Source organism: Musca autumnalis, unplaced genomic scaffold, assembly GCF_047663935.1.
Source record: "Musca autumnalis isolate F117 unplaced genomic scaffold, ASM4766393v1 scaffold_1, whole genome shotgun sequence".
Taxonomy (NCBI): Eukaryota; Metazoa; Arthropoda; class Insecta; order Diptera; family Muscidae; genus Musca; species Musca autumnalis.
Genome location: NW_027411644.1, coordinates 106,769,145 through 106,786,866, shown reverse-complemented (window position 1 = coordinate 106,786,866; position 17,722 = coordinate 106,769,145).

Sequence of the window (17,722 nt, the reverse complement as noted above, 5' to 3'; positions counted from 1 at the left end):
AATTACGGCAACATGATTCATATTTTAATATTTTTTAATTACTGATTATAAAGAAAGTTTCAGCCAAAAGACGAGTAAAATTAATTGATATGAACTGAAAAAAATATTTGTCTTTTTTTTCAGATATCTTTTTAATATTAAATTATATTATTTTCATTCATATTTTCTTTTTTTCTCACAATTTTGGTATTTTCAGTACAATTTATAATTTTTTCTATTTTCAAAAGTAACCAGAGAGAGGCCTGCCAAAATAACTTTTTGGTATAGAGACTTTCTGGCAGGCATTTGATTTTTGTTTCTAAATTTGTATGCGAATTTGAATCGATGGACAAGAAATGCAACTGCAATGAAAGAGAAGACAAAATTTGTTATGATTTGAATGTACATTAGTCGCTAAACCGCTTACTTTTCATTGGGTTTGGGTTTTTGATAAAATTTTAAATTTTGTATTTTTCCTGTCATAATTAATTTATTTCGATAAATCCTCTCATTTGTTAGAGATGGGACATATTTTATCGTCATTCTGAGAGTAATTTAAATTGAACAATGTACAAAAATCGTTGTTCGTTCTCAAAATTTTGTATGGGAAATGAAGTAATTATATCGTAATTTGGGTTGGAACAACGAATAGAGAGCGAATTAGTCTTAGTATGAACAAGACATTAGGTTTCGACGGTCAGAAAGTTGTAAACGTCGAAAACGTAATAAACGTCAGAAACATCAAAAAATGTATGTAATGCCATGTACCAGCACTTGAATCACGTCGTTCGTTCTCATAATTACGTACACGAATTAACCCGTTCATACGACATGGTACACAATTCATAGCAACATGGTTCATATTTTCATAGTTTTTGTTTACTGGTTTTAAAGAAAGTTTCAGCTAAAAGACGAGTAAAGTTAATTGATATGAACTGAAAAAATATTTGTCATTCTTTCAGATATCTATTTAATAATAAATTATATTATTTTCATTCATGTTTCCCATTTTTTCATTTCCAGCATATTTCCAAATTTTTCTATTTTAAAAATTAACGAGAGAGAAACCTGCCAAAATAACTTTTTGGTATACAGACTTTCCGGCAGGCATTTGATTTTTGTTTCTAAATTTGTACGCGAATTTGAAACGATGGACAAGAAATGCAACTGCAATGAAAGGGAAGACAACATTTGCTATGATTTGAATGTATACTAGTCGTTAAACCGTTTACTTCTCATTCATATTTTGCAGTTTTTCTAAAAATGCTTGGGTTTCTAATAAATTTTTAAATTTTGTATTTTTCCTGTCATAATTAATTTATTTCGATAAATTCTCTCATTTGTTAGAGATGGGACATATTTTATCGTCGTTCTGAGAGTAATTTAATTTGAACAATGTACACAAATCGTAGTTCGTTCTCAAAATTTTGTATGGGAAATGAAGTAATTACATCGTAATTTGGGGTCGAACAACGAATAGAGAGCGAATTAGCTTTAGTATGAACAGGGCATTACCACCATATTTTTCAATTACACAATTGCTTTGTTCCAGAACCTGCAAGAAGCTACTACTTTTTACTACGATAACAATTTTTCCTTTACGTTATCGGAAAAAATAGTAAAAATTAGTAGATTCTTGCAGTACTGGAACATACCAAATACTAGTTCTAAAGGCCTGTTGTTATAGAAGAGCCCACGTACCTTTTTTGGAAATTTAAACACATTTTTATTTATATTTTATTTTTTTTAATAACGCCATCTACAATACAATCTGAACACTAGGTGTGATTCAAAGAATTAGCTGGTGAAATAATAAACGATATCTCAAGAGAAATGAGTTTTGTTATTATGAAAAACAAGGATTTTTAGGTATTAAAATTCTATTGTTTATGCTGTCAAAAACCTTGTTTTTTGGCAAAACTTTGTTCTAACTTGGACCACATGAAGTACACCAAAACGATCGTGAAGACTTCTACTTTCATATTCCGTTTAGGCTTTTGTGTACGTTTTTATATTGTGGCTTCCAGAGCCAATTTTCTGTACTGACCACCAGTTGTAAACCAGAAAAATGGAAACTTTGTTCTACAAAAAACAGACTTGGAACACACTGGGTATGCCAAAATGCTTGTGAGGACTCCCTGTTTCGTTTTATGTATAGTTTGTTGTGTACGTCTATACATTGGAGCTTATTTTTTAATTAATACATAACTTTAATTTTTATATTCGTAGCTATTTTTCGTCCCAACAGTTGGAAAAAACGTATTATATGCATATTTTAGGCGTTCTGTGTCACCCTGTGTTTTCGATAACTTTTGTTATCGTTGCTAACTTCACGCAGGTATTTACTAGGCGTTTGCACTAGACAATTTGTGTTCAAATACAGCCCTGATTTACTAACACATCCATATATTTGTCGTTTGTCTCCCAGCCGTCGATAATTTTTTCACAGACAGTATGGATAACAAATTTTTGAAATTTTTGTAAAAATAAGTGAAATGTGTTGAAAACAAGCGAACATGAATAAATAACAAAATATGTGAACGGAAAACAAAAAGAAATCGATGATTTTCATTCATAATTTTACAACAGTTTTCGCAGTTGTCGGGACGCCTACGTCACACAGGCAAGTTTTAGGTTTTTGACAAGCAATACATGAACTCAACTGTCCTGTCATGTGTAAACGCAGGGTTAACTAACACACATGTAGAAGACGAAACAGGGTGTCTCGTAACATCAAAAGACGACCAAATAAAAGTTTGGAAAAGACATTTCGAAAACATCAGAACATCAGCCAAAACCACGGGGTAAAAACAGAAAATCCTTCAGTCGTTGAAATAGAAGAAGCTATTAAGAGTAGCACAATATTTTAAAGTCCGCAGCAAAATAATGGCTGAAAAACTGCACCAGTAATTCAGGCAGATATGGGAAGAGGAAAATATTCCACAGAACTGGAAAGAGTCGATTATAGTGCGTTACATTGCGCCTCTGATCCTGCTCTGGTGGTAGCCAGCATTGCTCAAACAAGTCCTCTCAGGGTCGCTTCCAACCCTACCACCAAGCACACAGGGATGCTCAATTAAAAGGGGATAAGAAACAAACACACTACACACACATATGAGCTTTGTTTCCGTACTTTTTAATAGTAAAACTCGTAAAAGAGAAAAAATGAGAAAATTTGTTGTCAAACAAAAGTTTTTTCAAAAAGTTCGGGAACGCAAAATTGGAAAAAACGTCAAAAAAGCTGGAACAAATGTCAAAGTCGGCGTGCCAGCCAATCAGACGCCGGCATACATGGTACTATTTTTTACACGCTCAAATTTGTCGAGTAAAAAGTTTTTAAAGAGAGCGTCATTCAGCGCCATTTTTTTTAAAGAGAAGTGAACATTTTACAACTTTTTTGTGTACGGGAACGGGTTTTCGGGTAAAATGTGTAAAAGTCGTAAAAATTTTAAAAACTTTTTAGTTCTGGAACAGAGCTATGACAAGGGAACTTGGTGAATCTGTTCCCCTACTTTGCCCACCCAACCTTGACCCTTGGTTCCTGGCATTTTTAAGGGCCCTTTCTTCCACATAAACTTAACTTACTGCAACATACTTCCTACTTCCCTATCTCATAAATATTCTAACACATAATATTTAAATTTAGTTTATACATTAAAATCATTATTAGTAAAGTGGTCATATTCTTAAAGCTAGAATTGAAAATTATGGTCCACTAACACCGATGTAGAACCACTGACTCGGGTAACCTCTCGCTTACTAAGAGTTATTCCCCAACAACACTCAATCGGGTATCGGTACACCCACCTAAAAGAGCTCTCTTAGAGGGTATAAGGACCTCTAATATTGTCCTCACAGGATAATCCACACCCTGTACGATATCATAAAAACACTTCGTGATCAGGGTAACCCTACACTCACAATATTATAGCACGTTTATATATAACCGGATTTTACAAACCCACTGGGTTTTAAATGTCAATTCCATTACATATACGTCAAACAAATCCTCATAAAGAAGGTTAACCCATTCAAAAGGCTATAATATAAACATGGCCTTAGGCTTTCGGTCATAATCCTCACAATACGAAATAAAGGTGAGAACACAATGAGAAATTCACGTTTATGCAAGCCTGAATTTGTGTAAAGGAATAAAGAAATCTCAAATCGCATTTGAATTAGGTAGTACCTGGCTTTTATTCATTTACTTGAAATTGAGCGTCAAGCAAGCAACAAAAGTCATTATGTGTGTTCGTTTATTCAAAATTTGTACAAATTGTTACTGGATGTTGTTCGTTTTCTCTACAGTACAATCCAAAAGACCTTAGCCGATTACAAGAAGTTACTGGACTTGTACAAATTGTTGAGTAAACGAACGCACCTATTGCGTTTCTACTTTAAGACTTTTACTTGGTTTACATTTACGAAATCCACTCGATTTCAACTGTCAATTCCTTTGTGTATACATCAAATGAAATCTCATATAAAAATCATTGGATTTCATTTGACGTTTAAGCAATGTAATTGGCAGTTGAAATCAAGCAAGCAAGCTTTACATGCTAGTATCTAGCTACGGACAGCACACCTTATTCTAATTTTTTCAGTAGCCGAAATTTTAGTCTACTTTAGTTTTCTTTTTATGTTTAGTATTATGGTGCTTTTTTCCTCATAGTCCCAATTTACATTAGGCGAGTTTACTTGCGGCAATTGTCAGTTTGTAGGTGAGAGAGGGTGCTGAGAGGCAAAGGGTTACCATATGCCTCACCTCTCTCTCCTAAAAAATGACAATTGCCGCAAGTAAACTCGCCCAATGTAAATTGGGACTTACGGACAATTCTATAATAACTTGCATGGTAGAACAATAAAAGGTAACAGCAATACCCAGCTGACTGAACTGGGCTGTAATGTTAGTGTCAAATTCCATACGACATTTTATATACATATTTATTTCTATGTTCGATGTGCGGTACAACATTTGTTAATATTGTGTGGTATTCTGTTAAGTTTGAAAAAATAAAGCCCTAATAAACATGTGTTTTTTTATTTCAAAAACAAGAGATTGAAACAGCTTCACCTTTTTCAATGAATTTCCAGCGACCTCAAACATATATGCCAGAATTCTACTTTCTGCGAGAAATTATGCATTTAGTGGAATGATATGGAAACATTCAAATTGAAAATCTAACGAGTTGTTATTCATGTTTTCCAAAATATTCAATCAAATGTGAAAAATATTAGTTTTTTAAATTCCAATAATTTATAGACATTTCCCTATTTTGTTGACATTTATCTTTGACACTAACATTACAAACAATAACAAATTCCTATGTGGTTGTTGTTGAGTTGTATTTGTTGTAGTACTTACTTTACCTGGTTTGTTCTACCATGAATAACTTGATTTGGTGCACCAATCACGCTATGTCTGTCCAATTTTGATGAAATTAGGAATGTATGGCGGAATTTGCACTAGAAAAAAGATTGCCAATTTATACTGAAATCAGTTCAGATTTGGATATACAGTGGCGGCCATATAATTAAGAACGACATCGTATTGAATAATATTTGCCTTGCTAAATTCCAAATATTTGAATATTTATATGGAACAATATTTGTAAATAAAGTACATAGTAAGCACTTTCAAATAAAGCCAAAACATGTTTTAATTCCCCCTCGTTTATACGAAAGAAACCACGATTTATTAAAATAGTTATAAATCGGCCTGGCCACATAATTAAGAACGATATAAGTAAAGGTTACTTAAAGGTAATTTTCATACACAATATGTGACTATATCGTTATGTATTTTAGAAATCGGTTACTTTGATTCATTTTAGGTATCAAATGTCCTTCAATGGTACATATTATTGAGTCTAAGTTTGATAATTAGGGCATACCTAATGTTTTCCAAAATTTGCCCATAATTTGCCGAATTTATTTTATTTTTCGGATCTAAAGCGACAGTTTTGGCTTCCTCTCATTCCCTCGATGACGCTGAACAATACCCTGTGATTGTCGTTCCATAATCGGCGCTTATTTACCCTTAAATTGGTTTTTCTCCTACTTCTTTGAGTCCTTTACGAGGGAATTGTCCGGGAAATAGTTTCGTAAGAGCCATTTCCACCTTATAAAGCGGTAGGATTTTTGTCTGCAGGTAGTAGGCAGTAAATGAAACAATAATATAACGTCTTTACAAAAATTTGAAGAATTCCACACCGAATATAACATTTATTGACATTATGTTTTGAATGCTCGAATTCCACAATAATTTTGTGTCTGCACATCAGACATTAGTTTATATAAAAATTTTATTTTCATCCATAAAAATGATTGTTTCAAAGACATAAATAAAGTAATAAAGACCTGACAAAATGCATGCAACAAAAAAATGTTTACGAAACTATGTATAGAAACATTACCCTTAACAGGTTGCAGTTAATTCAAAATCGCAACCAAGGAGGAACATTTCATCTAATGGTATCAGAAACGAAATTATATATTCAAGGATCTATTCAAGAATAATTCCATGTCAATTGGATCGGTAAATTCGGTTAAATACGTAAAAATGTATAAAAGAAAAAAATGTTATATCACCATATCGTAACATAACATTATTGGTCTGTTCCCGTACTACACATTTCTACACATTTTTACTCCGATAACCGATTTTTCCTTTATGTTATCGAAAAAAATAGTAAAAATGTGTAGAAATGTGCAGTACTGGAACAGACCATATGTTAAATTCAAAAGCCATTCACTGAAGAATGATAGCAACAGAAATGTCTTATCTTGTTGTATTTATGTCTTTGATTGTTTTCATGGTTTAATAAGAAAGGTTAGCCAAAGCTTCATGTCAATTTAATTTTTTTCATTCGAGTATGCCTAAAACTTCAAAACAATATAAACAAAATGTGTATGTGTGTGTGGTGTTTGAATAATATGCCAAACAATTTTAAAAACAATCGAATTCAATAATTTTTAAAATTGTTTTTAGACCATTTGTATGGAAGAAATTGGTGAGATTTGCATTGAAACAATCAGTTTATCATATTCACAACTCGATTATGTGGAGAAAACTTAACTCTTCATTCATTTTTTGCATTTTTTATAAAATGCTCAAAAAATGCATTGTAAACAAACCCACTTGATGCTTTTAGTTTGAAGTTTTAGGAATTCAAGAAAAACAAGGGTTCTATAGATTTTTTTCATTTAAATCTACCTCTTTACTTATACCATGATTGTTTTGACTGGTTTTGATATAAACATGAGCTTCGTTGATTAAAAAGTCTTACATACAGTCTGTCGCAAAAGTTAGTATACACCGCTGAAACCAAAATGTATTAGGGATAAATATCACTATAACTTATTGAAAACAACAAACAATTAGTTTTATTTGATAGACAAGAAGGTTGTCTTCCGTAATAACAATTAAAAGTGCGCAATATTTGCATACATTAGCAAATGTACGGTTCGAATCCCAAAAATACCAAAATTTATGTCGCAAAAGTTAGTATACAATGGGGAATCCTCGTGGAACTGTGTAAAAAATTCTTGATATTTTTGAACAAAATGAAACTAAATCTGTACTTAAGATCATAAAGAGTATATTAATTGGTTTTAATGACAGTTATAGTACTTATAGTGACAAGTCCAACGTACACTGGGTCGTAAAATCTACAAAAATTGGTCATCTACAAATACAACAACTGTAGCGACAAAATTCCGGGTGTTATGTCCTGTTTATGGATTCTAAAGCCATGAAATGCTCAGAAAAGCTCTAAAGTTTTAATATGGGGTGATCTTGATCGAGTTTCGGCTTGTCCTGTTTGAAAAAACGGGAATTTCTTGAAGTAAACCCATACTTTTGAGGTCGTTGTCCTTTTCAAACATGTAATAATCCTTAATCCTTACACATAAGGACTTTCCTTTTGAGTTAATTTTCTCACAAATGTTGCCCCTTTTCATATTCCCACCAAAAGTAAATAGTAGGAGAACCTCAAGTTCCGTTTTAAGCCCTACAGTTAAACTGTCCTACCGGCCTTTTAGCAGTATCTAACATGCTTCTCATGTCCCTAGTGTCTAATGTACTACTAATGTCTAATGAAGTACTTCTAACTGATCCATTTAGTTGTATTTTGGTCCTAAGTGAAGCGAACACAGCTTTTCAGAACGTTGTTGCACAATCCATGCGTTATAACAGCAGAGAAAGCTCTGTATTAAAATTTTTAATGAGCTATCATATCCTTCTGTGGTGGTGGAGTATCACTGTAGAACTTACACCCGAACTTGAGGTTCTCCTACTATTTGTTTTTGGTGTGTATGTGAAAAGGTGCATAACTTGTGAGAAAATTAACTGAAAAAGAAAGTCCTTATGTGTAAGGATTAAGGATTATTACACGTTTCAAAAGGACAACGGCCTCAAAAGTATGGGTTTCCTTCAAGAAATTCTCGTTTTTTCTAACAGGACAAGCCGAAACTCGATTAAGATCACACCATATTGAAAATTTAAAGCTTTTCTGAGCATTTCATGGCTTTAGAATTCATAAACAGGACATAACACCCGGAATTTGGTCACTACAGTTGTTGTATTTGTAGATGACCATTTTTTGTGGATTTTACGATCCAGTGTACATTGGACTTGTCACTATAAGTACAATAACTGCCATTAAAACCAATTAATATACTCTTTATGATCTTAAGTACAGATTTAGTTTAATTTTGTTCAAAAATATCAAGAATTTTTTACACAGTTCCACGAGGATTCTCCATTGTATACTAACTTTTGCGACATAAATTTTGGTCTCTTTGGGATTCGAACCCTACATTTGCTAATGTATGCAAATATTGCGCACTTTTAATTGTTATTACGGAAGACGACCTTCTTGTCTATCAAATAAAACTACTTGTTTGTTGTTTTCAATAAGTTATAGTGATATTTATCCCTAATACATTTTGGTTTCAACAGTGTATACTAACTTTTGCGACAGACTGTAATTATGCCTACCACACCCACAAAGACATTGTGCAATGAAGGCTTTCAAAATATTAAAACTTTCATTTCTGTTCGGTGTACCGTTAGGCCAATTTTTTGTCCAAAACGAAATTATTTTTTTATTTCCTGTCTACTACCTGCAGACAACAATCCTACCGATTTATAAGGTGGAAATGGCTCATTCAAATGATTTTCCAGACAATTCCCTCGTAAAGGACTCAAAGAAGTGGGGTAACCCCCAATTTAAGGGTAAATAAGCGTCGACTATGGAACAACAATCACAGGGTATCGTTTAGAGCGTCATCAAAGGGGATGAGAGGAAGCCAAATCTGTGGCTTTAGATCCCAAAAATAAAATAAATTCGTCAAATTATGGGCAAATTTTTGAAAACGTTATGTATGCCCTAATTATTAAACTTAGACTCAATAATATGTACCATTGAAGGACATTTGATACCAAAAATGAATCAAAGTAACCGATTTCTAAAATACGTAACGATATATTCACATATTGTGTATGAAAATAACCTTTAAGTAACCTTTACTTATATCGTTCTTAATTATGTGGCCAGGTCGATTTATAACTATTTTAATAAATCGTGTTTTCTTTCGTATAAACGAGGGGGAATTAAAACATGTTTTGGCTTTATTTTAAAGTGCTTACCGTGTACTTTATTTACAAATTTTATTCCATATAAATATTCAAATATTTGGAATGTAGCAAGTCAAATACTTTTTAATACGTTGTCGTTCTTAATTATATGGCCGCCACTGTAGCTCCCATATGTATTTATTTATTTTTATTTATTTTATTTATTTATTTATTTATATATTTGTGTATACCTGCACAACAAGACAAAGTCTTGAGGTATTCAGTGCACAAAATTTATGTCTAATTTTGATGCAAATTGGGAAATGTTGCGGAATTCGGACAATAAATAAGTTTGCCAAGTTATATCTTAAACGGTTCAGATTTGAATATATCTCCCATATACATTTTTCATTCGATTTGATGTTTATTGTACAGTAAATTCGTAAAATAAGTCCGATCCGGATTAAATTCGGTACTTCTGGCCGAAATCAGCCACGAGAAGAGTCGGTAAATTTTTGTTATATACAATTCAGAGCTAACTATAGTCCTTTTATATATTTTCATCCTATTTAATGTTAAGTTGATAAGATAGGGTGTCACATAGTCGGCCCCATCCGACTTTGGTCTTTTCCTATACTTATTTTTATTCGGTTAAGGCGTGCACAAATGTTTTTAATTTGTTTTTTAACTCCCGTCATGTAGTTGTCTTTGGCACCTCTATTAAACTTGGAAGAAATCCAGTCTATAACATGTTTAGGTTTTCGCTGGTTTTCCAACCAAAAAATTAAAAATATCCAAAATTTTTAGTTTTACGAAATCTGGAAGTTGTTTTCTTTTTAATTCGCAAGTATACGCAAAATTTCTTTTCGAAAACTGTTAGCTGATATCGTCACCTCTCACCAAATATATATATATATATATATATATATATTTACGAGAATACGCCCCAATACCGAAAGTTCTTCTCCAAACAACACATGGACGATACCACGACTACATCAAAACACATCACTTAATGACACAACAAATTATTGGCCACATCTAATATTACATTTACATTTTTAATAATAATCTTAATTTACATATCATTACCCGTACTTTTCATTCTTAAAAAAATACATATATAAAATATAAACAGATCAGGTTTTGGCGCCAAAATACCTAAATTGTTTAATTACGACTGTCTGAAATAAACGGAATGAAAATTATGACATCTGTGACAGTTTGGCACGTCGCCGTGCGCCGTTGCCAGATCGTAATTTTTTGGTTTTGGAGGTTTGAAAGTGTTAAGAATATAATTCCGTTATTATTTGATTTCAACCACTGACATGAAAAAATGACTTTTTGCTTCAAAAAATTGCTATTGGCCCCATCGTGCATTAGATTGGATTGGTCGTGGATTGGATTGGTTAAAATGACATGTCAAAGCTTTGGTGAAAATTACATGTCAACGCATCAGTTAATATGACATGCTTAGGATCCAAAAAAAAAACGACTTTGGTGTCGGCGTCGCCTGTTGTTTTTTTTTTCTCAACGGCCAACATAAAACTATACTCAAACGTAGGATGTGTTTTCAGCTTTAAGGTTAACTGAACCAAAATAATTAATATTTATTTTTATATTTGACTACTGTCGACATCTACTTGGTACTGATTGAAAGCTTTGCTGGTCTTCTTGATTAGCATTTTACATGTCTTTAATACACCAAATAGAAGCAGAGGTATTTGTCATTAAAGTAAAAACTTCAAAATATTAAAATTGTTATAGCTTAGCGCCTTTTGCAGTAACTCTGATATTTTACCATAAATGCCACATTTTGTATGAATGTAAAGCTCAGATGGTTTAGTTTCATTATCAAACTATCTCCTTGGAATATATTTTACAGAAGCAGAAATATCTGACATGAGAAATATCTACATTACAAGCATTTCACCAATTTTGGTAACGCAATTGGGAACATTTTACAGCTCAGAATATTAAAACACATCCAACGCATTGTTGAAGCGCATCCAACCAAAGCTGAGCTACTCGTCATTACAATTCAAATAAAACAATTAGTAAGTGGCATATGCGACAACCTATTTTGCATCATAATAAATGTGATATTTTCCTCATCCATTGACGGGCTTTCCTTTTGGCATACGACTACTAAAAGCGGAGATATTCGCATAAAAATAAACCGTTGAATTTTTGTCCACACACGCAGAAAAATTTATGTTAGAAATATGTTTGGATCCAAACAAATTTATGTTTGGGACCGGTTGCAAACAAATATATGTTTGCAACATTTTGTAACATATTTCAATTTGATATGTTTGGGTAAAACATATTTTTTAATGTTAGAACATTTTTTTCATGGGTGGAGAGAGGATGTTTGTCAATGAGAGTAATAACAGTGCTCTCGCGGCTTCGGAATGCTGTTTTATAACAAAGAGTTGTGTGTATTGTATAATAGAAGACGTAGAAGCGAAGAAGGGGGCTTTGGTGCTTTGATGGCGTGTATGCGTCAAACTCGTGTGTTTCTTGTTGTTAACAGCAGGCGAAGAGGATAAGAAGAAATGGTATGAATTGTTTTGTTTTTTCTTTCTTCAGTGTTTTAGTTGCCTTTGTAGAGTCAAGACGGTAAAGTGAGTGAATAAATCAGTGTTTTGTGTTTTCTTAAAGAGATTGTGTTTTTAGTAAATTAAATGCCCAATACATTTTACAATTGAAAATTTTATTATTGAATCAATAAGGTGAATGGAAATATTTTATTGGACAAGGAAGGACTCGCATTTAATATTGGTAATTACATACATACTTATGTATATTTGAAATATGGCATATCCATATTTATTTATTACATTACATAATCATTTGATTTTAGATGCCGATTCCCCGCTGATGATTTCAACTATGAGGAGAATTTGTTTTATTTCACAACTAAGGAGAAGCGTGTGACTATTTACAATTATTTCAATCAGTTTTTCTTTTATTGAAGTGTGTTATGTATTTCTTTGGAATTTTGTATGTACCTATGTGTTTGTTGTTCTTTTGCCTTTCAGTAAACAACCTCAACATTTGTGTGTATACTATAGAGATAGCCAGTGAGTTCTTACTGAGAGCAAGTGAGCACACATTTTAAAGTGTTTTACATTGATTTTTACGCTCCCTTGCTCTCAGTAAGCGCCCACTGGTGCATGTGTTTGTTTTTTTTTTTGTGCCTTTTGGGTTTGTATTTTTGTGCACCCAAACATATAAAATGTTTGCACCCAAACATAAAATTGTTTCCACCCAAACATATCTTTGTTTGCACCCAAACATATATATCTTTGCACCCAAACATATACATGTTTGCACCCAAACATATATTTGTTTCCACCCAAACATATATTTGTTTGCAGACCCAAACATATATTATGTTTGGGACTGTTGCAAACATATATATGTTTGCTGCAAAATATGTTTGGGACATATGTTAGAGAGGCCGTTTTTTTTTGCGTGCATATGCTTTTTGCTCATTATGACTATTGAATATTATCCGACCGTCACCAATCTCAATATGCTACTTCTTCTCTGGGAGCTTTATTAACTACCAACATTTCGTGACGACCTGTAGCGTGGTTACAAAAAAATTGAAAAATGGGATGCATTACCGACTTTTGTGATATCTCCGTTATTTGGCCACCTACCCCAACCTACTTTGTATCATTGTAAAGATGGTATTTTCATACTCAGGCTTTACTGTTGGAAGGTCCCAAACCAAAGCTATGATATTCGTCATTATAATTAAAATTGCAAAAATGAAAGTTTCATTAGCGACTGTTGCGATATATTCGTTGTTTGACCACCTACGACAACCTACTTTACATCGTTAGAAAGGTAATACGTTATACTTTCATTGTCAAGTTTTGCTTTTGTTATACCCCTTATAGAAGCTGAGATATTCGCTTTGGAAAAAAACGTTGACTTTTCCTCCAAATAAGGTTTTTTTACCCCCTAAATATTATCCGACCATAACCAAAATAGGCTTCTTCCCCTTCGGGCTTCTTCCCCTTTGGTGACGATCCAGATCGACTCAGCTCGTCGAGTCATTCATTTTGGTACAGTTGAACCTCTTTTATCCGGGCCTCTATTATCCGGTTACATCCGTTAACCGGCATGCTGGGTTTTTGATTTTGAACCTCTATTAACCGTGCTTTATCTCTATTATCCGTGCCTCAATAATGCTACCTCTATTAACCGTTATATATAATTCAGGGAATCCCCTTTTTATTTTGAGTTTAAGTTAGCGCTATGCCAAGTTCACTTTTTGTTCTCAGTGAGTGTACATTTTAGGGTACTTTTCGCTCATTGAGAAGGAAAAGGGGTGAGTACCAATTTAAACAAACGTGTTTGTTTGATGTGAAATGCTGGGATTCCTCTTTTTCTTTTGAATATCAAATTACATTCAGTCTGTGATTGGAAGTTGATGAGTAAGGGTGTTTGCTCCAAAATGGCTCGGTCAACAAAAAAGACAAAAAGAGCACGCAAAGTTTTTTCAATTCAGGAAAAATTAGAACTGTGTTATCAGAAAAATATGGTGTTGGATGGCTTGAAAAAAAAAGACATACGCTAAGAAAATCTGAAAATCCAAAAGTTGATTTCGCAACATACGAATGGTTTCGGCATAAAAGATTCAAGGGAACTCCGATTTCAGGTGAGTTGACACCGATTTAAAGATTTTATGGCCTGGCATAAAATTCGATTATGAATTTCAGGCGAAATGATTACTTAAAAGACAAAATATTTTCATGAAAAACTAAACATAAATTCGGAAATCAAGTACACAAGTGGTGGACTAGAAAAGTTGAAAAAAGACATGGAATTCGCAGGCTGAAAGCAATAGGCAAAAAAGAATGTGCTGATTATGAATCAGCCACTCTGTTTGTAGAAAACTTGCGCGAATATATTGAGACTGAAAATCTGTCAGCGGAACAAGTTTATAACGCTGACGAAACAAGCCTATTTGGAAGTGTTTGCCACAGACTTCACTAGTTACGGGTAAAGAATTATGCATCGAAGGGTACATGACATCCAAGGAGAGAATAACAGCCTTGATTTGTGCAAATGCAGCCCGGACACACAAATGCAAATTGATGGTTATAGGAAAAAAGCGCAAATCCAAGAGCATTAAATAATGTTTGCAACCTTCCAGTAATTTATAAATCTAATAAGAGAGCCTCGTTAACACATGACCTTTTTCTCGAGTAGTTCAAAAATAACTTTGTGCCAGAAGAAAGAGAACATCTACAATACATTGGTTTGATAAGAAGTGCAAAGTACTTTTGCTTCTAGATAATTGTCCAGCACATCCTGATGAACATGTTCTTACATCTGAAAAGGTAACAGTGAAATTTCTTCCACCAAATTGTACATGTTTAATTCAGCCTATGGAGCAAGGGGCAATCCGAAGCTTCAAGTGCAATTATCGTAAATTAATCGTCCAACAACTTTTGGCTGCAGGTAGAGGACATGACTTTACTAAGTCATTGAATATAAAGACAGCTTTGTGGACAGCTGCTATATCTTGGGACAATGTAACACCACAAGTTCTTCGTAATGTTTGGAACAACCTACTATCCCAAGATAACGAAAATGAGAATTGAACATTGTAGTGCCGCCTGGATGTTCAATTAATGACCTCTCAAAGTGGATGGAATGCGATGATGATATCGCATCCTGTGCCATTGTATCTGATGCCGACATGGTAGAAAAGGGTAACCAAAGTAACGAAAACGAGACTGAAGAGAATTTAGACGAAGACGTTCCAATAATATTCCAGAAATTTCCAAGCCAGATGTAATGCAGGTCCATCGAATACACACTAATCTACTCACAAAAAGAATTCATGCACAAAAACAAACAACATTACATAATTACTTTAAGACTTAACACATATTTTAAAAATTTATTTTTATGTTAATTTATATGAAATCCTAAAAATACTAAAAGGTTAAACTGTATATAAAAGTATGGGTCTACGACCACTGTTTCGATGCGTTACAAACTTTTTGGCCAAAACCAACTTATAATGCCCTCCCACATAGCTATGTGGATGCACCGAAAAATCAAAAAAAATCAGAATTTAAAGATGCAAATCGTTTCAAAACATTCCAAATTTTTCAAATCTCAACTTACTTTTACTATTTTTCCCGGTTATAATATTGGCAAAATGAAAATATTGAATACAGATGTATGGATTTCCTTAGAGTTTTAGTTACTTTCCAAGCACATGCAAGAATCGCCACTAGTACCAAATTGAAGCCAAGGGCCTGTAGATTTCAAAACTGGTTAGACTTTGCGGTTTGGGCACTTATGGTTTAAGTTTAATTCCATTTTCAGGTGCAGAAAATATATTTGTTTTTACACTTTTGTTTATTTATTTATTTGAAATTTTTATTATAACAAAAATTTACAATAAAATTATGTAAAAACAAGTAAGAAAAGTCTATAGTCGGACGGAGCCGACCATGGGATACCCTATACCACTATCCCTGGACAATCGCTCTCCACGGAACTTCTTTTCAATGATTGTGAAAATTTAATTATCAAATATCAGAGATGTAATGTATAATACTTATGACCAAAACCAAAAAGTTATCTAGCATGACATAGACATTTTTGTAGCAGGAAAGGAAAATTTAGTTCACACAAACGTTGGTTTGTACGCTTCTTCTTCATCATAAACTCAAACTTTGTTTAAAATTTTGCGGGTTATTATTTTGACTTACAGAGCCGCTACAAAATTGGTTAAAATTTTGTTTTTGGTCTATTTCATCCCCTGAACATTTCACGATCATCACCAAAAACTAATCATTTCTATTCTGGCCCGAACCCAACCTCCTTAAAAAATTCGTTACAATCGGTCCATAATTGCGGCCTTAAGCTTGTTTACAATTTTTAATGGTCGGACACGCTAAATCGCTTTATCTCGTCGAGATATGAATTTTGGCATACCAAATAAGGGGTCTAGGACGAATATTTCATTTCATTGCATTTATTATTCATACATTATAATGCCAGTAAGTCTTTCAGACCAAATTTAGCATTACATAGAATACAAAAATTCAGCATATGTACATGGAAAAAAAATTAAGATAAAAATATCAAAAATATATATATACTAGCAAATGCCCGCTACTTCGTATGCGGAAAGGAAACGAAATATATATAAACAATATTTAATACGGGAATGGTGAATACTGGAGATTCTGTTGTACTAAGACCTATTTTTATTACCAACATTTTTTCGATTGTAGTCAGAATTAAAAAAAAAAAAATTGCCGTATCGCAACCCTACACAGCTACCATATTTTTTATTTCGTATTTCCAAAACTACGTATCATATTGCAAATTTCAGATTTGACTCCTGGTTTTACCCCTTCACTAACACAGCATTCTCTTCCAGTACGACTTTTCAAACACTAAACATTATCTCACCCCTTCACAACAACAATCACGCACATTCACAATTCAATGTTCTAGCTTTAGCGGTTTCTCCCAGAACCCGAATAGGTCCGTTAAATTTTCGGCCACGTTTTCGTATATCCCCATATAACAGTACCTCTCGACTTAGTGTATTTTTAAAGAAGAACAAATGTATATTGTCCAATTTTCTTTAAATTTGGACCTTGAATACTCAGAGGATATAGAAGTTTAATTTAAAAAATCTCCACTTCATTCCACGTTCATTAGAAGAGATATTTTGAAGATTTAGAGTATTTGGAAGATCTTCTGCACATTTCCCAACCGAAATTCGGAATTTGTGGCATGAAAGGTTAGAAAACTTCTTTACAAAAAATTTTACTTAATGTGCACCGGTATGTCAACCGTATATAACGGAAAATTTTTTTAAGGCATTTCAATTTAGGATTTTTTAATATCAGGGGTAAATACCTTCTAGTTAACAAAATTGTCGCATTGGACAATTAAAATTTACATACCAAAGCGGTCAGAACAAAAAACATTTTTTGAAAAGATACTTCACGTTTGACTACTTAATTTCAGTACATTATTTAGAAGCTCCTTGGCGTTAACATCAAATCAATGGGACAATATTCAGTACAATTTTTCAAACTCAGAACTTTGTCTCAAACTTTAGAGCGATCTTCATAACAAATATTTTTCCATTTCGTATTTTTT